The 27,488-nt window shown below is 37.2% G+C and overlaps 1 pseudogene; it reads left to right on the top strand.

The window, feature by feature from the left end:
* Positions 1 to 27,488, top strand: part of LOC128171904 (talin-1-like) — a 59,946-nt pseudogene that overhangs the window by 9,717 nt on the left and 22,741 nt on the right.

Raw genomic sequence — 27,488 nt, 5'->3', positions numbered from 1 at the left:
CTGTAATTTAATTGCAATAAATGATATACGACATGATGGCTTGATATTACAATCATGTGTTGTGATGAGACTTTACATGAGTCATTTAGGTGTATTCTGGTTACAACCATGCTTTGAAATGTAATTGGATTGTAAAACGAGTATTTTACAATCGTACTTTAATATGTAATTGGGCTTTAAGAGACTATATCCATGTTTTGTAGAACGCCGCACGTCGTACCGCCTCAGCCACCACACAGCTGATTAACGCCTCAAAGAACGCTAACAAATCCAACACTAACAAAACCTCGGAACATCAACTGACACAACAATGTCAGGTAAGCAGTGATGGGGACATCATTCCATAATTCTACTCAATAAAAGAAGTCCCAATTCAATTTATATAATGATGGAAACACTTAGCTATGGGAGGTATAGTAGATTGGCCAGTAAGCTAAAGGTTCTTGGTTTAAATCCTGAAGTTGTTAAATGACTAACAAGACACACTGAACGTTGAAACACTGACAAATGCTGGGTTATAATTGATTGGCAAATGTCAAGGGGTCAAATCTTCTTGTTGTGTTCTATGACTAAGCATTGTATCTGCATTCCTTCTGTTTCTCCAGAGGATTAAAGTATTGTCTAAGAATATTGTATTGTGTCTTCCAAATGCTGCCGATGATTGGCTGATTAGGACTGTAGTTTTTGTAAAACCATATTTGATTGGCTAAGAAAATAATAGTGTGTCCTCCTTGTATTGTTGTATTTTATTGGCTGAGACTATCACATGTTGTTCTCCTTCTACAGATCATGAATGAACAGCTGCCTCTGTTGATCCAAGGATTCCGGGGATCTGAGACAAACCAGGACAGCGCTACAGCCCAGCTACAACTGATCAATGCCAGCAAGGAATTTATACAGGTATAAAGTACAAATTGTAAGGGAGACCATTTGGCAAGAAAAAAAATCAAACATTGATAGTACAATATATGTAAAATCTCGCTGCAGTGTTTGGGGGAGAAAGGAAAATATATTAATACTAAGGTTTCTGTGCTATATTTAACTTATTTTATTTATTTTATCAAAATAATATGATGTGCATAGCTATTATAATAGACACTAGTTTCACATCTCGGTTCACTGGCCACATTTCTTCTGACAGCCTGCCAGTCAGCTGGTATCCGCCGCAAACGCCGCAGCCCCAACGGTTGGAGATCAAGCCGCAAGCATGAACATGAACCAGGCAGTGAAGACGATGACCACCGCGCTCGCTGAGCTGAGAACCGCCTCTGGGAAGGCAGAGGAGATGTGTATCTCACTGGAGGTTGACGCCGCCCTTGATCAGCTGACAGAACTCGACCGCGAGCTGGAGGAGTACCGCAGAGCCGCCGACAGCGGTAACCTTGTGCCACTACCCGGTGAAACGGTAAGGCCAAGAGGAAAAAGTCATGGTGATTATATAGTCAGGTGTAAAGTATCAGATATTTTTTGATTATTATATAAATGGGAGATTTGATATTGTATCATGGTTTTCTATTGTTATATGGTGGAATGGAGTTGATACATGATACTGTTACGTATTTCAGGTGGAGGCGTCGGCCATGAAACTTGGCTCCACCTCTAAGAACGTGGGATCGGCGATGGCTCAGCTACTGACGGCTGCCTCACAGGTAAACACAGATAAATGTATAATGGAGACAGAAATTTTGTAGAATATATAGAACATTTCATATATTCTGGTAATAGATGATCGCTGTAAAAAAATAAGACATCACAAAAAATATGATACGCAAAAATTGAAACAAGATGGCTGATGCAAATGAAAAAGTAACGTATTTACTCCCATTTTTGTAATTTTTGTGATATGAGAAAAAACGGAGTGAACAGTATAATATATATATATGACATGATTTCATTCTGTTGTGGCTTTTCTTCACACATTCTTCCCTATGGTCATTTCTCAGGGAATTGGATTTTATTTATCTATATATTTATCTATATAATATATTTCCACTATATGGTGATTTTTTAGGGCAATGAGAATTACGTGGGTGTAGCAGCCAGGGACACCGCGAACGCTCTCCGCGTGCTGACAGAAGCCACGCGCGGTGTCGCCTCAACCTCAGAAGACATCGAGGTCAGACGGCAAGTGATCGACAGCGCCCGTGACTTCATCGACAAGTCGACGCATCTACTGGAGGAGACGAAGCGAGCCATGAACGACCCAGAAAATCATGAGAACCAGGCTCGACTTAACCAGGTGGCCAAGGCTGTGTCGAGTGCGCTCAACAACTGTGTGAACGCCCTTCCCGGACAGAGAGACGTGGATAACGCCATCAGACAGATCACAGACTCGAGCCAGGAGCTGGCGTCCACCAAGGTATGCAGATCTGTCTGTTCCGCAGACAAAGTCGGAAGCAGATTTGATCTCAGAATAAGTGGATAAAGAGTCAAATGGCATCCACCGAGATAGTTACATCTATCTTAGAAATAGACGAATAGGCAACCTTATGTCAACAGTAAACAAACTTCATCTCAAATTTTAACTTGGCTCATAAAAAGTCACCTTTTTCACAGAAATAGTTCTCATTCTTTCAGAATTAAATTACTTCACATATGCATAGAAATCCTTATCTCATAAAAAGTAATCTTTTAAACAAATTTACTTTATCTATGCATCATTATTAGGAATTGATTTAATTTTTCATTCCTGTACATTGTAGTACCCGAGCACAGACCGCACGTTCCAGGAGATCCAGATCGAGATCAACAACGCCGCTGTCAATCTCAACCAGGCCGCCAGTGACATCGTCACCGCATCTCGTGGCACACCTAAACAACTCGCCGAGTCATCTCGCGAGTACAGCTCGTCTTACTCAGAGTTCATCAAATCTGGACTCACCATGGCAGGTCAGTGATCAACGTCTGTACTGTGTCGGCTCCAGGGCAGAAGGATGTGTATGTAGTTTATATAACCAAGGACAGAAGGAGTGTGATAACGCCCTCAGACAGATACAGGTCAGTAACACCCTCCAATGTGTATGTAGTTTATATATAACCAAGGGCAGAAGGAGTGTGATAACGCCCTCAGACAGATACAGGTCAGTAACACCCTCCAATGTGTATGTAGTTTATATAACCAAGGGCAGAAGGAGTGTGATAACGCCCTCAGACAGATACAGGTCAGTAACACCCTCCAATGTGTATGTAGTTTATATAACCAAGGGCAGAAGGAGTGTGATAACGCCCTCAGACAGATACAGGTCAGTAACACCCTCCAATGTGTATGTAGTTTATATATAACCAAGGACAGAAGGAGTGTGATAACGCCCTCAGACAGATACAGGTCAGTAACACCCTCCAATGTGTATGTAGTATATATAACCAAGGACAGAAGGAGTGTGATAACGCCCTCAGACAGATACAGGTCAGTAACACCCTCCAATGTGTATGTAGTATATATAACCAAGGACAGAAGGAGTGTGATAACGCCCTCAGACTATTATTACGATAAGAGTGAGAAAGAAGTTGTAGAGTATGGCTTTATGACACTGTTGTAAGTAAGATTCAGAAATCACATAACTTATCCTTAAAAGACATCTTTTCATCCTTCTGATTTTACAGATGAATTACTCCTTCATCCTCATAGCAAAATCATTATTTGTAGTGGATTCCTTAGATTTATACTCCTTTCCTCTTAAGCCCTTTCCCTCCAAACTGAAAATGAAAATGTTAAAGATGTGTATTTTATTATAAAGATTTGAGCCGTGTAAGAATCGATGCTGTACAATGCTTCTCAATGCTCAGTATGCTGTATTTTTTTAATGCTGTGATGCTGTTTTATTGTAGATGATGAAATCTATGCTGGAGAGTGCCAATGAGCCAGTGACCGACCTGTCGTATTTCGAATGTCTGGACTCCGTCATGGAGAAATCTAAGGTAGGTAACTCATTCCTCGCCTGTATCACAATGTCTGTGGCGCGGAGAGTGAACTCTCTGAATGTATCCAAGAACTAAGTCGCATGATGGCTGACTGTCGGAGTAGAAAGTGATGCTTTATCAGTTTTTGACTTTTTTGTGTAGAGAATGAATCTGTGAAAAATCTCTTTGTCTTGTATATAGAATGAAGTTTAGGTTTGTTTTCATTCGTCTTCATGTTACTTACAAACCTTTGCAATAAAAATTCATATCTTTGTTAATGGCTGAATAATGTATAACTAGAATTTTCCCAAATCCTACTAGATTAATATTTAATTTTGTTTTTTTTAATTTAAATCTTTTAACATTTACAGCCATCTATATTATGAATTATTTATGAATGTCAATATCTGATTGGCTAATCATTTCTAAACTTTTTTGAATACTATTGACTGATTGGCTGATTGTAAATTAACTGTTTTGAATGCTGTAAACTGATTGGCTTTTTGTATAATACTGTTTTGAATGCTATCGACTGATTGGCTGATTTTGTGAGGATTTTATCACAGGGCCAAGTCTGGGTAAATCTCACCTTCTCTTGTATCTCTTCTATTTTTGTTGTACCCAGAAAGCTTATAACAGACATGCTCAACACCCCACCTCCACCCTCACCCCCACCCCCCACCCTCACAAAAAATCTTGGGTTGATCACATCGTTTTATATTTGCTCACAGAACACATAATCACACACTATCCTAACCTCTGAACTTCACTTGTATTTCAAATGAAACACCCAACCTTCTCAAATGAACTTAATGAAACTTCAAGTAAATGAAAAAAACAGTCATTTTGAATGTACATGTCACAGTTGATGGGCCAGTAATTAGTGTAAGGTCGTTATATTGACAATGTACATGTCACAGTTGATGGGCCAGTAATTAGTGTAATGTCGTTATATTGACAATGTACATGTCACAGTTTATTGGCCAGTAATTAGTGTAAGGTCTTATATTGACAATGTACATGTCACAGTTTATGGGCAAGTAATTAATGTAAGGTCGTTATATTGACAATGTACATGTCACAGTTGATGGTCCAGTAATTAGTGTAAGGTCGTTATATTGACAATGTACATGTCACAGTTTATGGGCCAGTAATTAGTGTAAGGTCGTTATATTGACAATGTACATGTCACAGTTGATGGGCCAGTAATTAGTGTAAGGTCATTATATTGACAATGTACATGTCACAGTTGATGGGCCAGTAATTAGTGTAAGGTCGTTATATTAACAATGTTGAGCTTGTTATGTGTTCCCACAAACTGTTTTCAGGGTCAGGGTTCAGCCATGTGAAGGGAGAGGGAAAACTGGTGCTTGTTCAATGTTATCTTGATTTAGACTTGTTTTTCTATGGACTATTTCTTGGATTGTGGGGTTTTATTTTCCAATTTGTCTCTGTCAATTTCATCATCAGTTGCATGTTTGTTGTCATTTTTTGTGTCTGCCTTTGTTGTTTTGAAAATTGATTAATACCCCCCCCCCCACCACCAAAAAAATGAAGGAAATGACTTCTATGCTATGTTTTGATAAAAAAAAATATAGCTAGTGCTTTATGCATACACATATGTGAAAATAGAATAATAATCTTGTATTTATTCATTAATTAGATAAGTAGAAAATAACCAAGCTAGTTACTGTACATGTACCTGGAAAAACTTTGTATTAAGCTTATTGTATATTTCTCTTGTTTATCTGTACTAAGTACATAGCTGGACAGCATACATGTGATATACACAGAGAATTAACAGTGCAGCTATCATCTTACAAGTTCTAGATTGTTTGTTCTTCCTCTGGAAAAATTAAATGAAATATGTTGTTGGTTTAATTTTAAAATATCTTTAGAAACTTCATTTCATAGGATCTGAGGTTTCAAGGCTTTGTAAATTCATGACAAATTTCATTTTATGGTATGGGTTGCCTTTGTGATAATCAGATACTAATATGATCATATGTATTTTTTAAAATTCAGTTTCGGTAATTTTGCTAAAATAAGCATTTATAAAGAACAGATTTCTTCCCCAATGTACAATCCCAGAACCCAATATAGAGAAAGCATGTATGTGTGTTAACATTAACCCCCCCCCCCCCCCCCCCCCCCGTCTGTTGTCTGTCAACATTATGTTGTGTGTTGTTTTGTTGTTTGTTGCATGTTTAAGCCGGAAAACTCATTACAACAGTGTCTTCTCAAATACTATATGATGGTCCCCTAATAAGCCTAACTGTCAATCAGAGAATGAGCAAATTGAGATTCTCTGGCCCTGAGCTTGGTTCCTTCGCCTGTTTGTGCCTACTACATGTATTACAAATGTTTACAACTCCTCTCTCCTTGGTATTGTTTTCAATATGAAAAAACTCAGACAATTTGAGGCTTTAAATGTGAATTACATTTTTGGATGCATGTAATATTTGCTTTATTCTGATGATATTGATCTCCTATAAGTTGACCAGTATATGTATGGATGATATTGATCTCCTATAAGTTGACCAGTATATGTATTGATGATATTGATCTCCTATAAGTTGACCAGTATTTGTATTGATGATATTGATCTCCTATAAGTTGACCAGTATATGTATTGATGATATTGATCTCCAATAAGTTCACCAGTATATGTATTGATGATATTGATCTCCTATAAGTTGACCAGTATATGTATTGATGATATTGATCTCCTATAAGTTGACCAGTATATGTATTGATGATATTGATCTCCTATAAGTTGACCAGTATATGTATTGATGATATTGATCTCCTATAAGTTGACCAGTATATGTATTGATGATAATGATCTCCTATAAGTTGACCAGTATATGTATTGATGATATTGATCTCCTATAAATTGACCAGTATATGTATTGATGATATTGATCTCCTATAAGTTGACCAGTATATGTATTGATGATATTGATCGCCTATAAGTTGACCAGTTTATGTATTGATGATATTGATCTCCTGTAAGTTCACCAGTATATGTATTGATGATATTGATCTCCTATAAGTTCACCAGTATATGTATTGATGATATTGATCTCCTATAAGTTCACCAGTATATGTATTGATGATGTGTTTGATGAATCATTAAGCCAACTGTATCACTCATAAATTATACTGACATTATGCCTGTCATACCACTTCAGATTTAATAATATTTTGAATGGTAAGTTAATATCTGGATCAGTTAATTAGTTAATTACTGGATTAACTAACTGGCCCCTCTTTCTGTCCTGCAGCTGTTGGGAGACTCTATGACTGGGATCACGAACCACGCCAAGAAGGGCGACCTGGAGAACTTCTGTGACTCTGTGGGGAACTTCTCAACATCTGTTTGTGGACTCACTGAGGCCGCCTCACAGGTAAAGGACCGTCTCAAAAGTCTTCATGTAGAAGAACAGTCTCTGTACACAGGGATTGATTTGTATGAGTTGTAGATTTTTTTTCCAAAATGGCATGGTTATTTTGTAACGAAAGAATGTAAAATACATATAGAGGTACCGAGGAACTGTCTGTAGAGAAGGACCGTCTTTAAACTCTCTGAAGAGAGGTAGCGCAGCTGATGGAGTGCCAGATCTTCCTAATATGTATGATGAATGAATAATAACATTTGTTTTTCCTTTAAATTACAGGCGGCCTACCTTGTGGGCATTGCTGATGGAGCATCAGAGCCCTGAAGGCCGGGCTGGTGGACCAGTCCCAGTTTGCCCGGGCTAACCAGGCCATACAGATGGCGTGTCAGAACCTGGTTAACCCGGCCAGCTCCCAGCAACAGGTACGTCGTTAATCAGTGGTTAATTAGTGGAGGACTAATGACTTACTAATGGACCTGTATAGAGCCTGGTCAATCAAGCCCTGTAGGAGCTTTTACAGATCCAATGTTGGACCAGTCAGATTGCAATACATGGCATCAATTCTCAAACCTCTATATTGCCCCCTGAATGAGCTTATTGAGCCAACTGGTGATAACATCATTATTGCCCCTCTTTGAATGAGCTAATTGAGCCGACTGGTGATAACATCATTATTGCCCCTCTTTGAATGAGCTTGTGTTGTATTAGAATTTATTTCATAATTCCCAATAACCACAAAGTTCAGGACATAATATAAGCAAACTTTTTTACGTGAATGTTTAAGATTTAAATTTTCAGTGAAATGGGAGGTAATTTTCAAAAATAATTTCATTTCATTCTTAACAAATCAGGTTATAAGACATAATTTGTTGCAAAAAGAATTAAGTCTTTAGACAAACTGACTGCTTGTAGCAGAACCTGAGTTACATGTATCTCACAAGGAAGTATCTCCTTATATATCCTGCTATAGGAGCTGTTGGATTACAGCCTAATTGCCTTAGAGCCATAACTCTGTATTCTGTGGATAACGTAGCCTGGCTTCTAGCAGATCAATGATGCTCCATGATATATAACAGGATTTAAAGCAGTGTACTTTTATCAAGACCAACTCACTCAGAAGCCATACAGCATAATTTACCCCTTCTCCTCCTCTCCAGAATTTATTGCTGTAAATAAATCATTTGCTTTATAACAACAAAGAAGCTATATGATTTGTATGTGCATTGATTTATTAATATACAATTGGAAAGCCCCCTTTTAGAATTGGTGAAATCAAATCATAGCACATTTTCTGTCCTCATTTGTTGGTTATTTTGATTTATTTCAGTAATCAAAGTAAATTGATTTCCTTTTTGTCCTTTGTTTAGTATTACATGGCGGAAAGCTGTAGGTCAATGGTAGGTGACCTTTCACCCCTGGGGTCATGACCTTGGGGTCACGTAACCCTGTGCATTGTGACCCTTAGTTTACTTGTAGATCTGTGTGTGGAATGTTTATTATCTTTTTCAAAATAATTATTTTGGTTAAATTGCGTACACAGAGCTATTTACCGCCATATCGTTGTGTTGTCAGCCTTCCATGTTTAAAGACAAAACAAAATCTGGGTTAAGGTCATGAAAAATTGTGGCTCAAGGTCGTTGTTTTTTTTTGTGCTTAATGATTAGTTACATTTTGTGTCAATCTTTTAAGTCTTCTATTTCATGCTTTATTGACTGAGCATATTTTTAAGAAAGTTAAGAAAGATTTGTTGTAGCATTAATTTATTACATGGCTAATATTGTATTTGCAACATTTTTTGTTTAAACAGCTTCTATTGTTTGATAGAAAGAAGGTACAGTGGGTAACAATGTCTGGGTCATTCCAACTCGTATACGACTTTAAATATCTTCATAATTATTCATGTTGTCAGATTTTTTATGATCAACTTCATTCTCTTTAATTAAACATATCTAGATTTCAAATTACCATTGTATTTAAAATATTCAACATACAAGAACACAATTTTCTATGATCTTAGAAAAATCTTACTCACTTTTATGTTTGTGCTTTAGAGATACTTTGGTTCATTCATATTCATGAGTTGTATTTTTCTTTCATACACAGAGATTTAAATATTCATTATATTAGGTACATGCATATTTATGTATTTTTTTCTCTTTTGTATCACACGCTTTTCAGAGGCGGTCTCTGCATGATGTAAGATATCACGACGTAATTGTATACTTCCCAGAATTCTGTAAACTTCCTGTCCATATAACACGTAGAATCATTATACTGTTGTGTAAGCTTCTCTGTAGAGAGTTCGTCTGTATGACTGGTAGCCATGGTAACACATTTCTTGTTGTTAAAGAGGAGCTTCATTGTGAAAATTAAATCATTTTCTGTTACATTTTTCATCAGACATCTTGACAAGGGGATCGATTAAAATGTTATACTGTTGCCTAGTAACAGTTACCATGGTACTGTGTGTATCCCCGTAGGAACTGTGTATCTATCATATGAACTTTGTATATATGTAGTGATTGTATAGACTCGGCGAGATTGAACTCGCTAGGACTTGATTATCTCAACCTCTGCAATTAGGGTACATCAGTAGGTAAAACGTGTCTCAACTGCAGGCAATTTCTATTTTACTTTTATACAGACTGAATTAGATTTTCTTTGTAGCTGGCAGTTGTCTCAACCTCAAAAGGTTAGACTTGCCAGGACTCGGGGATATTGACCATATTAACTAGTTAGTAGGGATTTCTTTTCTAGTGATAAATGTTAGTGTATATAGTCCTCAGTCTTCACCTCAGTAGTGTTCTAAAGGTCTTAGATAGTCTGGCGCCACATCTGTCTTATTGTTTCCATGGAAACCATAGAGCAGCAAAGTTTATTACGTTCATTGTCACTGTTATATAGTGTAGAGCAACAATTCAGTAGTCTCTGTTATATAGTGTAGAGCAACAATTCAATAGTCTCTGTCCATGGTCTCTGTTATATAGTGTAGAGCAACAATTCAGTAGCCTCTGTTCATGGTCTCTGTTATATAGTGTAGGGCAACAATTCAATAGTCTCTGTTCATGGTCTCTGTTATGTAGTGTAGAGCAACAATTCAATGGCCTCTGTTCATGGTCTCTGTTATGTAGTGTAGAGCAACAATTCAATAGTCTCTGTTCATGGTCTCTGTTATGTAGTGTAGAGCAACAATTCAATAGTCTCTGTTCATGGTCTCTGTTATATAGTGTCGGGCAACAATTCAATAGTCTCTGTTCATGGTCTCTGTTATATAGTGTAGAGCAACAATTCAATAGTCTCTGTTCATGGTCTCTGTTATATAGTGTAGAGCAACAATTCAATAGTCTCTGTTCATGGTCTCTGTTATATAGTGTAGAACAACAATTCAATAGTCTCTGTTCATGGTCTCTGTTATGTAGTGTAGAGCAACAATTCAATGGTCTCTGTTCATGGTCTCTGTTATATAGTGTAGAGCAACAATTCAATGGTCTCTGTTCATGGTCTCTGTTATGTAGTGTAGAGCAACAATTCAATGGCCTCTGTTCATGGTCTCTGTTATGTAGTGTAGAGCAACAATTCAATAGCCTCTGTTCATGGTCTCTGTTATATAGTGTAGGGCAACAATTCAATAGTCTCTGTTCATGGTCTCTGTTATATAGTGTAGAGCAACAATTCAATGGTCTCTGTTCATGGTCTCTGTTATATAGTGTAGAGCAACAATTCAATAGTCTCTGTTCATGGTCTCTGTTATATAGCGTAGAGCAACAATTCAATAGTCTCTGTTCATGGTCTCTGTTATATAGCGTAGAGCAACAATTCAATAGTCTCTGTTCATGGTCTCTGTTATATAACGTAGAGCAACAATTCAATATTCTCTGTTCATGGTCTCTGTTATATAGTGTAGGCAACAATACAATAGTCTCTGTTCATGGTCTCTGATTATATAGCGTAGAGCAACAATTCAATAGTCTCTGTTCATGGTCTCTGTTATATAGTGTAGAGCAACAATTCAGTAGCCTCTGTTCATGGTCTCTGTTATATAGTGTAGGGCAACAATTCAATAGCCTCTGTTCATGGTCTCTGTTATATAGTGTAGAGCAACAATTCAATAGCCTCTGTTCATGGTCTCTGTTATATAGTGTAGAGCAACAATACAATAGTCTCTGTTCATGGTCTCTGTTATATAGTGTAGAGCAACAATTCAATAGTCTCTGTTCATGGTCTCTGTTATATAGTGTAGAGCAACAATTCAATAGTCTCTGTTCATGGTCTCTGTTATATAGTGTAGGGCAACAATTCAATAGTCTCTGTTCATGGTCTCTGTTATATAGTGTAGGGCAACAATTCAATAGTCTCTGTTCATGGTCTCTGTTATATAGTTTAGAGCAACAATTCAATAGCCTCTGTTCATGGTCTCTGTTATAAAGTGTAGAGCAACAATTCAATAGTCTCTGTTCATGGTCTCTGTTATATAGTGTAGGGCAACAATTCAATGGCCTCTGTTCATGGTCTCTGTTATGTAGTGTAGAGCAACAATTCAATAGTCTCTGTTCATGGTCTCTGTTATATAGTGTAGGGCAACAATTCAATAGTCTCTGTTCATGGTCTCTGTTATGTAGTGTAGGGCAACAATTCAATTGTCTCTGTTAAAAGTCTCTGTTATATAGTGTAGAGCAACAATTCAGTAGTCTCTGTTCATGGTGTCCGTTATGTAGTGTAGGGCAACAATTCAATAGTCTCTGTTCATGGTCTCTGTTATATAGTGTAGAGCAACAATTCAATAGTCTCTGTTCATGGTCTCTGTTATATAGTGTAGAGCAACAATTCAAAAGTCTCTGTTAATAGTGTCTGTTCATGGTCTCTGTTATGTAGTGTAGAGCAACAATTCAATAGTCTCTGTTAATAGTCTCTGTTCATGGTCTCTGTTATGTAGTGTAGAGCAACAATTCAATAGTCTCTGTTCATAGTCTCTGTTCATGGTCTCTGTTATGTAGTGTAGAGCAACAATTCAATAGTCTCTGTTCATGGTCTCTGTTATATAGTGTAGAGCAACAATTCAGTAGCCTCTGTTCATGGTCTCTGTTATATAGTGTAGAGCAACAATTCAAAAGTCTCTGTTCATAGTCTCTGTTCATGGTCTCTGTTATTTAGTGTAGTGCAACAATTCAATAGTCTCTGTTCATGGTCTCTGTTCATGGTCTCTGTTATGTAGTGTAGAGCAACAATTCAATAGTCTCTGTTCATGGTCTCTGTTATATAGTGTAGAGCAACAATTCAATAGTCTCTGTTCATGGTCACTGTTATATAGTGTAGGGCAACAATTCAATAGTCTCTGTTCATTGTCTCTGTTATATAGTGTAGGGCAACAATTCAATGGCCTCTGTTCATGGTCTCTGTTATATAGTGTAGGGCAACAATTCAATAGTCTCTGTTCATGGTCTCTGTTATATAGTGTAGAGCAACAATTCAATAGTCTCTGTTCATGGTCTCTGTTATATAGTGTAGGGCAACAATTCAATAGTCTCTGTTCTTGGTCACTGTTATATAGTGTAGGGCAACAATTCAATAGTCTCTGTTCATTGTCTCTGTTATGTAGTGTAGGGCAACAATTCAATGGCCTCTGTTCATGGTCTCTGTTATGTAGTGTAGAGCAACAATTCGATAGTCTCTGTTCATGGTCACTGTTATATAGTGTAGAGCAACAATTCGATAGCCTCTGTTCATGGTCTCTGTTATATAGTGTAGAGCAACAATTCAATAGTCTCTGTTCATGGTCTCTGTTATATAGTGTAGAGCAACAATTCAATAGTCTCTGTTCATGGTCTCTGTTATGTAGTGTAGAGCAACAATTCAATAGTGTCTGTTCATGGTCTCTGTTATGTAGTGTAGAGCAACAATTCAATAGTCTCTGTTCATGGTCTCTGTTATGTAGTGTAGAGCAACAATTCAATAGTCTCTGTTCATAGTCTCTGTTATGTAGTGTAGAGCAACAATTCAATAGTCTCTGTTCATGGTCTCTGTTATATAGTGTAGAGCAACAATTCAATAGTCTCTGTTCATGGTCTCTGTTATATAGTGTAGAGCAACAATTCGGTAGTCTCTGTTCATGGTCTCTGTTATATAGCGTAGAGCAACAATTCGATAGCCTCTGTTCATGGTCTGTTATATAGTGTAGAGCAACAATTCAATAGTCTCTGTTCATGGTCTCTGTTATATAGTGTAGAGCAACAATTCAATAGTCTCTGTTCATGGTCTCTGTTATATAGTTTAGAGCAACAATTCAATAGTCTCTGTTCATGGTCTCTGTTATGTAGTGTAGAGCAACAATTCAATAGTCTCTGTTCATGGTCTCTGTTATGTAGTGTAGAGCAACAATTCAATAGTCTCTGTTCATGGTCTCTGTTATGTAGTGTAGAGCAACAATTCAGTAGTCTATGTTCATGGTCTCTGTTATGTAGTGTAGAGCAACAATTCAATAGTCTCTGTTCATGGTCTCTGTTATGTAGTGTAGAGCAGCAATTTAATAGTCTCTGTTCATGGTCTCTGTTATGTAGGGTAGAGCAACAATTCAATAGTCACTGTTCATGGTCTCTGTTATATAGTGTAGAGCAACAATTCAATAGTCTCTGTTCATGGTCTCTGTTATATAGTGTAGAGCAACAATTCAATAGTCTCTGTTCATGGTCTCTGTTATATACTGTAGAGCAACAATACAATAGTCTCTGTTCATGGTCTCTGTTAGAAAGTGTAGGGCAACAATTCAGTAGTCTCTGTTCATGGTCTCTGTTATATAGTGTAGGGCAACAATTCAGTAGTCTCTGTTCATGTTCACTGTTATATAGTGTAGAGCAACAATTCAATAGTCTCTGTTCATGGTCTCTGATTATATAGTGTAGAGCAACAATTCAATAGTCTCTGTTCATGGTCTCTGTTATATAGTGTAGAGCAACAATTCAAAACTCTCTGTTCATGGTCTCTGTTATATAGTGTAGAGCAACAATTCAATAGTCTCTGTTCATGGTCTCTGTTTTATAGTGTAGAGCAACAATTCAATAGTCTCTGTTCATGGTCACCGTTAGATAGTGTAGAGCAACAATTAAATAGTCTCTGTTCATCGTCTCTAGTATATAGTGTAGGGCAACAATTCAATAGTCTCTGTTCATGGTCTCTGTTATATAGCGTAGAGCAACAATTCAATGGCCTCTGTTCATGGTCTCTGTTATGTAGTGTAGAGCAACAATTCAATAGTCTCTGTTCATGGTCTCTGTTATATAGTGTAGGGCAACAATTCAATAGTCTCTGTTCATGGTCTCTGTTATGTAGTGTAGGGCAACAATTCAATTGTCTCTGTTAAAAGTCTCTGTTATATAGTGTAGAGCAACAATTCAGTAGTCTCTGTTCATGGTGTCTGTTATGTAGTGTAGGGCAACAATTCAATAGTCTCTGTTCATGGTCTCTGTTATATAGTGTAGAGCAACAATTCAATAGTCTCTGTTCATGGTCTCTGTTATATAGTGTAGAGCAACAATTCAAAAGTCTCTGTTAATAGTCTCTGTTCATGGTCTCTGTTATGTAGTGTAGAGCAACAATTCAATAGTCTCTGTTAATAGTCTCTGTTCATGGTCTCTGTTATGTAGTGTAGAGCAACAATTCAATAGTCTCTGTTCATAGTCTCTGTTCATGGTCTCTGTTATGTAGTGTAGAGCAACAATTCAATAGTCTCTGTTCATGGTCTCTGTTATATAGTGTAGAGCAACAATTCAGTAGCCTCTGTTCATGGTCTCTGTTATATAGTGTAGAGCAACAATTCAAAAGTCTCTGTTCATAGTCTCTGTTCATGGTCTCTGTTATTTAGTGTAGTGCAACAATTCAATAGTCTCTGTTCATGGTCTCTGTTCATGGTCTCTGTTATGTAGTGTAGAGCAACAATTCAATAGTCTCTGTTCATGGTCTCTGTTATATAGTGTAGAGCAACAATTCAATAGTCTCTGTTCATGGTCACTGTTATATAGTGTAGGGCAACAATTCAATAGTCTCTGTTCATTGTCTCTGTTATATAGTGTAGGGCAACAATTCAATGGCCTCTGTTCATGGTCTCTGTTATATAGTGTAGGGCAACAATTCAATAGTCTCTGTTCATGGTCTCTGTTATATAGTGTAGAGCAACAATTCAATAGTCTCTGTTCATGGTCTCTGTTATATAGTGTAGGGCAACAATTCAATAGTCTCTGTTCTTGGTCACTGTTATATAGTGTAGGGCAACAATTCAATAGTCTCTGTTCATTGTCTCTGTTATGTAGTGTAGGGCAACAATTCAATGGCCTCTGTTCATGGTCTCTGTTATGTAGTGTAGAGCAACAATTCGATAGTCTCTGTTCATGGTCACTGTTATATAGTGTAGAGCAACAATTCGATAGCCTCTGTTCATGGTCTCTGTTATATAGTGTAGAGCAACAATTCAATAGTCTCTGTTCATGGTCTCTGTTATATAGTGTAGAGCAACAATTCAATAGTCTCTGTTCATGGTCTCTGTTATGTAGTGTAGAGCAACAATTCAATAGTGTCTGTTCATGGTCTCTGTTATGTAGTGTAGAGCAACAATTCAATAGTCTCTGTTCATGGTCTCTGTTATGTAGTGTAGAGCAACAATTCAATAGTCTCTGTTCATAGTCTCTGTTATGTAGTGTAGAGCAACAATTCAATAGTCTCTGTTCATGGTCTCTGTTATATAGTGTAGAGCAACAATTCAATAGTCTCTGTTCATGGTCTCTGTTATATAGTGTAGAGCAACAATTCGGTAGTCTCTGTTCATGGTCTCTGTTATATAGCGTAGAGCAACAATTCGATAGCCTCTGTTCATGGTCTGTTATATAGTGTAGAGCAACAATTCAATAGTCTCTGTTCATGGTCTCTGTTATATAGTGTAGAGCAACAATTCAATAGTCTCTGTTCATGGTCTCTGTTATATAGTTTAGAGCAACAATTCAATAGTCTCTGTTCATGGTCTCTGTTATGTAGTGTAGAGCAACAATTCAATAGTCTCTGTTCATGGTCTCTGTTATGTAGTGTAGAGCAACAATTCAATAGTCTCTGTTCATGGTCTCTGTTATGTAGTGTAGAGCAACAATTCAGTAGTCTATGTTCATGGTCTCTGTTATGTAGTGTAGAGCAACAATTCAATAGTCTCTGTTCATGGTCTCTGTTATGTAGTGTAGAGCAGCAATTTAATAGTCTCTGTTCATGGTCTCTGTTATGTAGGGTAGAGCAACAATTCAATAGTCACTGTTCATGGTCTCTGTTATATAGTGTAGAGCAACAATTCAATAGTCTCTGTTCATGGTCTCTGTTATATAGTGTAGAGCAACAATTCAATAGTCTCTGTTCATGGTCTCTGTTATATACTGTAGAGCAACAATACAATAGTCTCTGTTCATGGTCTCTGTTAGAAAGTGTAGGGCAACAATTCAGTAGTCTCTGTTCATGGTCTCTGTTATATAGTGTAGGGCAACAATTCAGTAGTCTCTGTTCATGTTCACTGTTATATAGTGTAGAGCAACAATTCAATAGTCTCTGTTCATGGTCTCTGATTATATAGTGTAGAGCAACAATTCAATAGTCTCTGTTCATGGTCTCTGTTATATAGTGTAGAGCAACAATTCAAAACTCTCTGTTCATGGTCTCTGTTATATAGTGTAGAGCAACAATTCAATAGTCTCTGTTCATGGTCTCTGTTTTATAGTGTAGAGCAACAATTCAATAGTCTCTGTTCATGGTCACCGTTAGATAGTGTAGAGCAACAATTAAATAGTCTCTGTTCATCGTCTCTAGTATATAGTGTAGGGCAACAATTCAATAGTCTCTGTTCATGGTCTCTGTTATATAGCGTAGAGCAACAATTCAATAGTCTCTGTTCATGGTCTCTGTTATATAGTGTAGAGCAACAATTCAATAGCCTCTGTTCATGGTCTCTGTTATATAGTGTAGAGCAACAATTCCATAGTGTCTGTTCATGGTCTCTGTTATATAGTGTAGAGCAACAATTCAATAGTCTCTGTTCATGGTCTCTGTTATATAGCGTAGAGCAACAATTCAATAGCCTCTGTTCATCGTCTCTGTTATATAGCGTAGAGCAACAATTCAATAGTCTCTGTTCATGGTCTCTGTTATATAGCGTAGAGCAACAATTCAATAGTCTCTGTTCATGGTCTCTGTTATATAGTGTAGAGCAACAATTAAGTAGTCTCTGTTCATGGTCCCTCTTATATAGCGTAGAGCAACAATTCAATAGCCTCTGTTCATTGTCTCTGTTATATAGTGTAGAGCAACAATTCAATAGCCTCTGTTCATGGTCTCCGTTATATAGCGTAGAGCAACAATTCAATAGCCTCTGTTCATGGTCTCTGTTATATAGCGTAGAGCAATAATTCAATAGCCTCTGTTCATTGTCTCTGTTATATAGCGTAGAGCAACAATTCAATAGCCTCTGTTCATGGTCTCTGTTATATAGCGTAGAGCAACAATTCAATAGCCTCTGTTCATGGTCTCTGTTATATAGCGTAGAGCAACAATTCAATAGCCTCTGTTCATGGTCTCTGTTATATAGCGTAGAGCAATAATTCAATAGCCTCTGTTCATTGTCTCTGTTATATAGCGTAGAGCAACAATTCAATAGCCTCTGTTCATGGTCTCTGTTATATAGCGTAGAGCAACAATTCAATAGCCTCTGTTCATCGTCTCTGTTATATAGCGTAGAGCAACAATTCAATAGCCTCTGTTCATGGTCTCTATTATATAGCGTAGAGCAACAATTCAATAGTCTCTGTTCATGGTCACTGTTAGATAGTGTAGAGCAACAATTCAATAGTCTCTGTTCATGGTCTCTGTTATATAGTGTAGAGCAACAATTCAATAGCCTCTGTTCATGGTCACTGTTAGATAGTGTAGAGCAACAATTCAATAGTCTCTGTTCATGGTCTCTGTTATATAGTGTAGAGCAACAATTCAATAGTCTCTGTTCATGGTCTCTGTTATATAGTGTAGAGCAACAATTCAAAAGTCTCTGTTAATAGTCTCTGTTCATGGTCTCTGTTATGTAGTGTAGAGCAACAATTCAATAGTCTCTGTTAATAGTCTCTGTTCATGGTCTCTGTTATGTAGTGTAGAGCAACAATTCAATAGTCTCTGTTCATAGTCTCTGTTCATGGTCTCTGTTATGTAGTGTAGAGCAACAATTCAATAGTCTCTGTTCATGGTCTCTGTTATATAGTGTAGAGCAACAATTCAATAGTCTCTGTTCATGGTCTCTGTTATATAGTGTAGAGCAACAATTCAATAGTCTCTGTTCATGGTCTCTGTTATATAGTGTAGGGCAACAATTCAATAGTCTCTGTTCATGGTCTCTGTTATATAGTGTAGGGCAACAATTCAATAGTCTCTGTTCATGGTCTCTGTTATATAGTTTAGAGCAACAATTCAATAGCCTCTGTTCATGGTCTCTGTTATAAAGTGTAGAGCAACAATTCAATAGTCTCTGTTCATGGTCTCTGTTATATAGTGTAGGGCAACAATTCAATGGCCTCTGTTCATGGTCTCTGTTATGTAGTGTAGAGCAACAATTCAATAGTCTCTGTTCATGGTCTCTGTTATATAGTGTAGGGCAACAATTCAATAGTCTCTGTTCATGGTCTCTGTTATGTAGTGTAGGGCAACAATTCAATTGTCTCTGTTAAAAGTCTCTGTTATATAGTGTAGAGCAACAATTCAGTAGTCTCTGTTCATGGTGTCTGTTATGTAGTGTAGGGCAACAATTCAATAGTCTCTGTTCATGGTCTCTGTTATATAGTGTAGAGCAACAATTCAATAGTCTCTGTTCATGGTCTCTGTTATATAGTGTAGAGCAACAATTCAAAAGTCTCTGTTAATAGTCTCTGTTCATGGTCTCTGTTATGTAGTGTAGAGCAACAATTCAAAAGTCTCTGTTAATAGTCTCTGTTCATGGTCTCTGTTATGTAGTGTAGAGCAACAATTCAATACTCTCTGTTCATAGTCTCTGTTCATGGTCTCTGTTATGTAGTGTAGAGCAACAATTCAATAGTCTCTGTTCATGGTCTCTGTTATATAGTGTAGAGCAACAATTCAGTAGCCTCTGTTCATGGTCTCTGTTATATAGTGTAGAGCAACAATTCAAAAGTCTCTGTTCATAGTCTCTGTTCATGGTCTCTGTTATTTAGTGTAGTGCAACAATTCAATAGTCTCTGTTCATGGTCTCTGTTCATGGTCTCTGTTATGTAGTGTAGAGCAACAATTCAATAGTCTCTGTTCATGGTCACTGTTATATAGTGTAGGGCAACAATTCAATAGTCTCTGTTCATTGTCTCTGTTATATAGTGTAGGGCAACAATTCAATGGCCTCTGTTCATGGTCTCTGTTATATAGTGTAGGGCAACAATTCAATAGTCTCTGTTCATGGTCTCTGTTATATAGTGTAGAGCAACTATTCAATAGTCTCTGTTCATGGTCTCTGTTATATAGTGTAGGGCAACAATTCAATAGTCTCTGTTCTTGGTCACTGTTATATAGTGTAGGGCAACAATTCAATAGTCTCTGTTCATTGTATCTGTTATGTAGTGTAGGGCAACAATTCAATGGCCTCTGTTCATGGTCTCTGTTATGTAGTGTAGAGCAACAATTCGATAGTCTCTGTTCATGGTCTCTGTTATATAGTGTAGAGCAACAATTCGATAGTCTCTGTTCATGGTCACTGTTATATAGTGTAGAGCAACAATTCGATAGCCTCTGTTCATGGTCTCTGTTATATAGTGTAGAGCAACAATTCAATAGTCTCTGTTCATGGTCTCTGTTATATAGTGTAGAGCAACAATTCAATAGTCTCTGTTCATGGTCTCTGTTATGTAGTGTAGAGCAACAATTCAATAGTGTCTGTTCATGGTCTCTGTTATGTAGTGTAGAGCAACAATTCAATAGTCTCTGTTCATGGTCTCTGTTATGTAGTGTAGAGCAACAATTCAATAGTCTCTGTTCATAGTCTCTGTTATATAGCGTAGAGCAACAATTCAATAGTCTCTGTTCATGGTCTCTGTTATATAGTGTAGAGCAACAATTCAATAGTCTCTGTTCATGGTCTCTGTTATATAGTTTAGAGCAACAATTCAATAGTCTCTGTTCATGGTCTCTGTTATGTAGTGTAGAGCAACAATTCAATAGTCTCTGTTCATGGTCTCTGTTATGTAGTGTAGAGCAACAATTCAATAGTCTCTGTTCATGGTCTCTGTTATGTAGTGTAGAGCAACAATTCAGTAGTCTATGTTCATGGTCTCTGTTATGTAGTGTAGAGCAACAATTCAATAGTCTCTGTTCATGGTCTCTGTTATGTAGTGTAGAGCAGCAATTTAATAGTCTCTGTTCATGGTCTCTGTTATGTAGGGTAGAGCAACAATTCAATAGTCACTGTTCATGGTCTCTGTTATATAGTGTAGAGCAACAATTCAATAGTCTCTGTTCATGGTCTCTGTTATATAGTGTAGAGCAACAATTCAATAGTCTCTGTTCATGGTCTCTGTTATATAGTGTAGAGCAACAATACAATAGTCTCTGTTCATGGTCTCTGTTAGAAAGTGTAGGGCAACAATTCAGTAGTCTCTGTTCATGGTCTCTGTTATATAGTGTAGGGCAACAATTCAGTAGTCTCTGTTCATGGTCACTGTTATATAGTGTAGAGCAACAATTCAATAGTCTCTGTTCATGGTCTCTGATTATATAGTGTAGAGCAACAATTCAATAGTCTCTGTTCATGGTCTCTGTTATATAGTGTAGAGCAACAATTCAAAAGTCTCTGTTCATGGTCTCTGTTATATAGTGTAGAGCAACAATTCAATAGTCTCTGTTCATGGTCTCTGTTTTATAGTGTAGAGCAACAATTCAATAGTCTCTGTTCATGGTCACCGTTAGATAGTGTAGAGCAACAATTAATTAGTCTCTGTTCATCGTCTCTAGTATATAGTGTAGGGCAACAATTCAATAGTCTCTGTTCATGGTCTCTGTTATATAGCGTAGAGCAACAATTCAATAGTCTCTGTTCATGGTCTCTGTTATATAGTGTAGAGCAACAATTCAATAGCCTCTGTTCATGGTCTCTGTTATATAGTGTAGAGCAACAATTCCATAGTGTCTGTTCATGGTCTCTGTTATATAGTGTAGAGCAACAATTCAATAGTCTCTGTTCATGGTCTCTGTTATATAGCGTAGAGCAACAATTCAATAGCCTCTGTTCATCGTCTCTGTTATATAGCGTAGAGCAACAATTCAATAGTCTCTGTTCATGGTCTCTGTTATATAGCGTAGAGCAACAATTCAATAGTCTCTGTTCATGGTCTCTGTTATATAGTGTAGAGCAACAATTAAGTAGTCTCTGTTCATGGTCCCTCTTATATAGCGTAGAGCAACAATTCAATAGCCTCTGTTCATTGTCTCTGTTATATAGTGTAGAGCAACAATTCAATAGCCTCTGTTCATGGTCTCCGTTATATAGCGTAGAGCAACAATTCAATAGCCTCTGTTCATGGTCTCTGTTATATAGCGTAGAGCAATAATTCAATAGCCTCTGTTCATTGTCTCTGTTATATAGCGTAGAGCAACAATTCAATAGCCTCTGTTCATGGTCTCTGTTATATAGCGTAGAGCAACAATTCAATAGCTTCTGTTCATGGTCTCTGTTATATAGCGTAGAGCAACAATTCAATAGCCTCTGTTCATGGTCTCTGTTATATAGCGTAGAGCAACAATTCAATAGCCTCTGTTCATGGTCTCTATTATATAGCGTAGAGCAACAATTCAATAGTCTCTGTTCATGGTCACTGTTAGATAGTGTAGAGCAACAATTCAATAGTCTCTGTTCATGGTCTCTGTTATATAGTGTAGAGCAACAATTCAATAGCCTCTGTTCATGGTCACTGTTAGATAGTGTAGAGCAACAATTCAATAGTCTCTGTTCATGGTCTCTGTTATATAGTGTAGAGCAACAATTCAATAGTCTCTGTTCATGGTCTCTGTTATATAGTGTAGAGCAACAATTCAAAATTCTCTGTTAATAGTCTCTGTTCATGGTCTCTGTTATGTAGTGTAGAGCAACAATTCAATAGTCTCTGTTAATAGTCTCTGTTCATGGTCTCTGTTATGTAGTGTAGAGCAACAATTCAATAGTCTCTGTTCATAGTCTCTGTTCATGGTCTCTGTTATGTAGTGTAGAGCAACAATTCAATAGTCTCTGTTCATGGTCTCTGTTATATAGTGTAGAGCAACAATTCAATAGTCTCTGTTCATGGTCTCTGTTATATAGTGTAGAGCAACAATTCAATAGTCTCTGTTCATGGTCTCTGTTATATAGTGTAGGGCAACAATTCAATAGTCTCTGTTCATGGTCTCTGTTATATAGTGTAGGGCAACAATTCAATAGTCTCTGTTCATGGTCTCTGTTATATAGTTTAGAGCAACAATTCAATAGCCTCTGTTCATGGTCTCTGTTATAAAGTGTAGAGCAACAATTCAATAGTCTCTGTTCATGGTCTCTGTTATATAGTGTAGGGCAACAATTCAATGGCCTCTGTTCATGGTCTCTGTTATGTAGTGTAGAGCAACAATTCAATAGTCTCTGTTCATGGTCTCTGTTATATAGTGTAGGGCAACAATTCAATAGTCTCTGTTCATGGTCTCTGTTATGTAGTGTAGGGCAACAATTCAATTGTCTCTGTTAAAAGTCTCTGTTATATAGTGTAGAGCAACAATTCAGTAGTCTCTGTTCATGGTGTCTGTTATGTAGTGTAGGGCAACAATTCAATAGTCTCTGTTCATGGTCTCTGTTATATAGTGTAGAGCAACAATTCAATAGTCTCTGTTCATGGTCTCTGTTATATAGTGTAGAGCAACAATTCAAAAGTCTCTGTTAATAGTCTCTGTTCATGGTCTCTGTTATGTAGTGTAGAGCAACAATTCAATAGTCTCTGTTAATAGTCTCTGTTCATGGTCTCTGTTATGTAGTGTAGAGCAACAATTCAATAGTCTCTGTTCATAGTCTCTGTTCATGGTCTCTGTTATGTAGTGTAGAGCAACAATTCAATAGTCTCTGTTCATGGTCTCTGTTATGTAGTGTAGAGCAACAATTCAATAGTGTCTGTTCATGGTCTCTGTTATGTAGTGTAGAGCAACAATTCAATAGTCTCTGTTCATGGTCTCTGTTATGTAGTGTAGAGCAACAATTCAATAGTCTCTGTTCATAGTCTCTGTTATATAGCGTAGAGCAACAATTCGATAGCCTCTGTTCATGGTCTGTTATATAGTGTAGAGCAACAATTCAATAGTCTCTGTTCATGGTCTCTGTTATATAGTGTAGAGCAACAATTCAATAGTCTCTGTTCATGGTCTCTGTTATATAGTTTAGAGCAACAATTCAATAGTCTCTGTTCATGGTCTCTGTTATGTAGTGTAGAGCAACAATTTAATTGTCTCTGTTCATGGTCTCTGTTATGTAGTGTAGAGCAACAATTCAATAGTCTCTGTTCATGGTCTCTGTTATGTAGTGTAGAGCAACAATTCAATAGTCTATGTTCATGGTCTCTGTTATGTAGTGTAGAGCAACAATTCAATAGTCTCTGTTCATGGTCTCTGTTATGTAGTGTAGAGCAGCAATTTAATAGTCTCTGTTCATGGTCTCTGTTATGTAGGGTAGAGCAACAATTCAATAGTCACTGTTAATGGTCTCTGTTATATAGTGTAGAGCAACAATTCAATAGTCTCTGTTCATGGTCTCTGTTATATAGTGTAGAGCAACAATTCAATAGTCTCTGTTCATGGTCTCTGTTATATAGTGTAGAGCAACAATACAATAGTCTCTGTTCATGGTCTCTGTTAGAAAGTGTAGGGCAACAATTCAGTAGTCTCTGTTCATGGTCTCTGTTATATAGTGTAGGGCAACAATTCAGTAGTCTCTGTTCATGGTCACTGTTATATAGTGTAGAGCAACAATTCAATAGTCTCTGTTCATGGTCTCTGATTATATAGTGTAGAGCAACAATTCAATAGTCTCTGTTCATGGTCTCTGTTATATAGTGTAGAGCAACAATTCAAAAGTCTCTGTTCATGGTCTCTGTTATATAGTGTAGAGCAACAATTCAATAGTCTCTGTTCATGGTCTCTGTTTTATAGTGTAGAGCAACAATTCAATAGTCTCTGTTCATGGTCACCGTTAGATAGTGTAGAGCAACAATTAAATAGTCTCTGTTCATCGTCTCTAGTATATAGTGTAGGGCAACAATTCAATAGTCTCTGTTCATGGTCTCTGTTATATAGCGTAGAGCAACAATTCAATAGTCTCTGTTCATGGTCTCTGTTATATAGTGTAGAGCAACAATTCAATAGCCTCTGTTCATGGTCTCTGTTATATAGTGTAGAGCAACAATTCCATAGTGTCTGTTCATGGTCTCTGTTATATAGTGTAGAGCAACAATTCAATAGTCTCTGTTCATGGTCTCTGTTATATAGCGTAGAGCAACAATTCAATAGCCTCTGTTCATCGTCTCTGTTATATAGCGTAGAGCAACAATTCAATAGTCTCTGTTCATGGTCTCTGTTATATAGCGTAGAGCAACAATTCAATAGTCTCTGTTCATGGTCTCTGTTATATAGTGTAGAGCAACAATTAAGTAGTCTCTGTTCATGGTCCCTCTTATATAGCGTAGAGCAACAATTCAATAGCCTCTGTTCATTGTCTCTGTTATATAGTGTAGAGCAACAATTCAATAGCCTCTGTTCATGGTCTCCGTTATATAGCGTAGAGCAACAATTCAATAGCCTCTGTTCATGGTCTCTGTTATATAGCGTAGAGCAATAATTCAATAGCCTCTGTTCATTGTCTCTGTTATATAGCGTAGAGCAACAATTCAATAGCCTCTGTTCATGGTCTCTGTTATATAGCGTAGAGCAACAATTCAATAGCTTCTGTTCATGGTCTCTGTTATATAGCGTAGAGCAACAATTCAATAGCCTCTGTTCATGGTCTCTGTTATATAGCGTAGAGCAACAATTCAATAGCCTCTGTTCATGGTCTCTATTATATAGCGTAGAGCAACAATTCAATAGTCTCTGTTCATGGTCACTGTTAGATAGTGTAGAGCAACAATTCAATAGTCTCTGTTCATGGTCTCTGTTATATAGTGTAGAGCAACAATTCAATAGCCTCTGTTCATGGTCACTGTTAGATAGTGTAGAGCAACAATTCAATAGTCTCTGTTCATGGTCTCTGTTATATAGTGTAGAGCAACAATTCAATAGTCTCTGTTCATGGTCTCTGTTATATAGTGTAGAGCAACAATTCAAAAGTCTCTGTTAATAGTCTCTGTTCATGGTCTCTGTTATGTAGTGTAGAGCAACAATTCAATAGTCTCTGTTAATAGTCTCTGTTCATGGTCTCTGTTATGTAGTGTAGAGCAACAATTCAATAGTCTCTGTTCATAGTCTCTGTTCATGGTCTCTGTTATGTAGTGTAGAGCAACAATTCAATAGTCTCTGTTCATGGTCTCTGTTATATAGTGTAGAGCAACAATTCAATAGTCTCTGTTCATGGTCTCTGTTATATAGTGTAGAGCAACAATTCAATAGTCTCTGTTCATGGTCTCTGTTATATAGTGTAGGGCAACAATTCAATAGTCTCTGTTCATGGTCTCTGTTATATAGTGTAGGGCAACAATTCAATAGTCTCTGTTCATGGTCTCTGTTATATAGTTTAGAGCAACAATTCAATAGCCTCTGTTCATGGTCTCTGTTATAAAGTGTAGAGCAACAATTCAATAGTCTCTGTTCATGGTCTCTGTTATATAGTGTAGGGCAACAATTCAATGGCCTCTGTTCATGGTCTCTGTTATGTAGTGTAGAGCAACAATTCAATAGTCTCTGTTCATGGTCTCTGTTATATAGTGTAGGGCAACAATTCAATAGTCTCTGTTCATGGTCTCTGTTATGTAGTGTAGGGCAACAATTCAATTGTCTCTGTTAAAAGTCTCTGTTATATAGTGTAGAGCAACAATTCAGTAGTCTCTGTTCATGGTGTCTGTTATGTAGTGTAGGGCAACAATTCAATAGTCTCTGTTCATGGTCTCTGTTATATAGTGTAGAGCAACAATTCAATAGTCTCTGTTCATGGTCTCTGTTATATAGTGTAGAGCAACAATTCAAAAGTCTCTGTTAATAGTCTCTGTTCATGGTCTCTGTTATGTAGTGTAGAGCAACAATTCAATAGTCTCTGTTAATAGTCTCTGTTCATGGTCTCTGTTATGTAGTGTAGAGCAACAATTCAATAGTCTCTGTTCATAGTCTCTGTTCATGGTCTCTGTTATGTAGTGTAGAGCAACAATTCAATAGTCTCTGTTCATGGTCTCTGTTATATAGTGTAGAGCAACAATTCAGTAGCCTCTGTTCATGGTCTCTGTTATATAGTGTAGAGCAACAATTCAAAAGTCTCTGTTCATAGTCTCTGTTCATGGTCTCTGTTATTTAGTGTAGTGCAACAATTCAATAGTCTCTGTTCATGGTCTCTGTTCATGGTCTCTGTTATGTAGTGTAGAGCAACAATTCAATAGTCTCTGTTCATGGTCTCTGTTATATAGTGTAGAGCAACAATTCAATAGTCTCTGTTCATGGTCACTGTTATATAGTGTAGGGCAACAATTCAATAGTCTCTGTTCATTGTCTCTGTTATATAGTGTAGGGCAACAATTCAATGGCCTCTGTTCATGGTCTCTGTTATATAGTGTAGGGCAACAATTCAATAGTCTCTGTTCATGGTCTCTGTTATATAGTGTAGAGCAACAATTCAATAGTCTCTGTTCATGGTCTCTGTTATATAGTGTAGGGCAACAATTCAATAGTCTCTGTTCTTGGTCACTGTTATATAGTGTAGGGCAACAATTCAATAGTCTCTGTTCATTGTATCTGTTATGTAGTGTAGGGCAACAATTCAATGGCCTCTGTTCATGGTCTCTGTTATGTAGTGTAGAGCAACAATTCGATAGTCTCTGTTCATGGTCTCTGTTATATAGTGTAGAGCAACAATTCGATAGTCTCTGTTCATGGTCACTGTTATATAGTGTAGAGCAACAATTCGATAGACTCTGTTCATGG

The sequence above is a fragment of the Crassostrea angulata genome, chromosome 2 (assembly GCF_025612915.1).
Source record: "Crassostrea angulata isolate pt1a10 chromosome 2, ASM2561291v2, whole genome shotgun sequence".
Lineage (NCBI taxonomy): Eukaryota > Metazoa > Mollusca > Bivalvia > Ostreida > Ostreidae > Magallana > Magallana angulata.
Note: the sequence above shows the minus strand (reverse complement) of the source record. Positions and strands in the feature narration are given on the sequence as shown.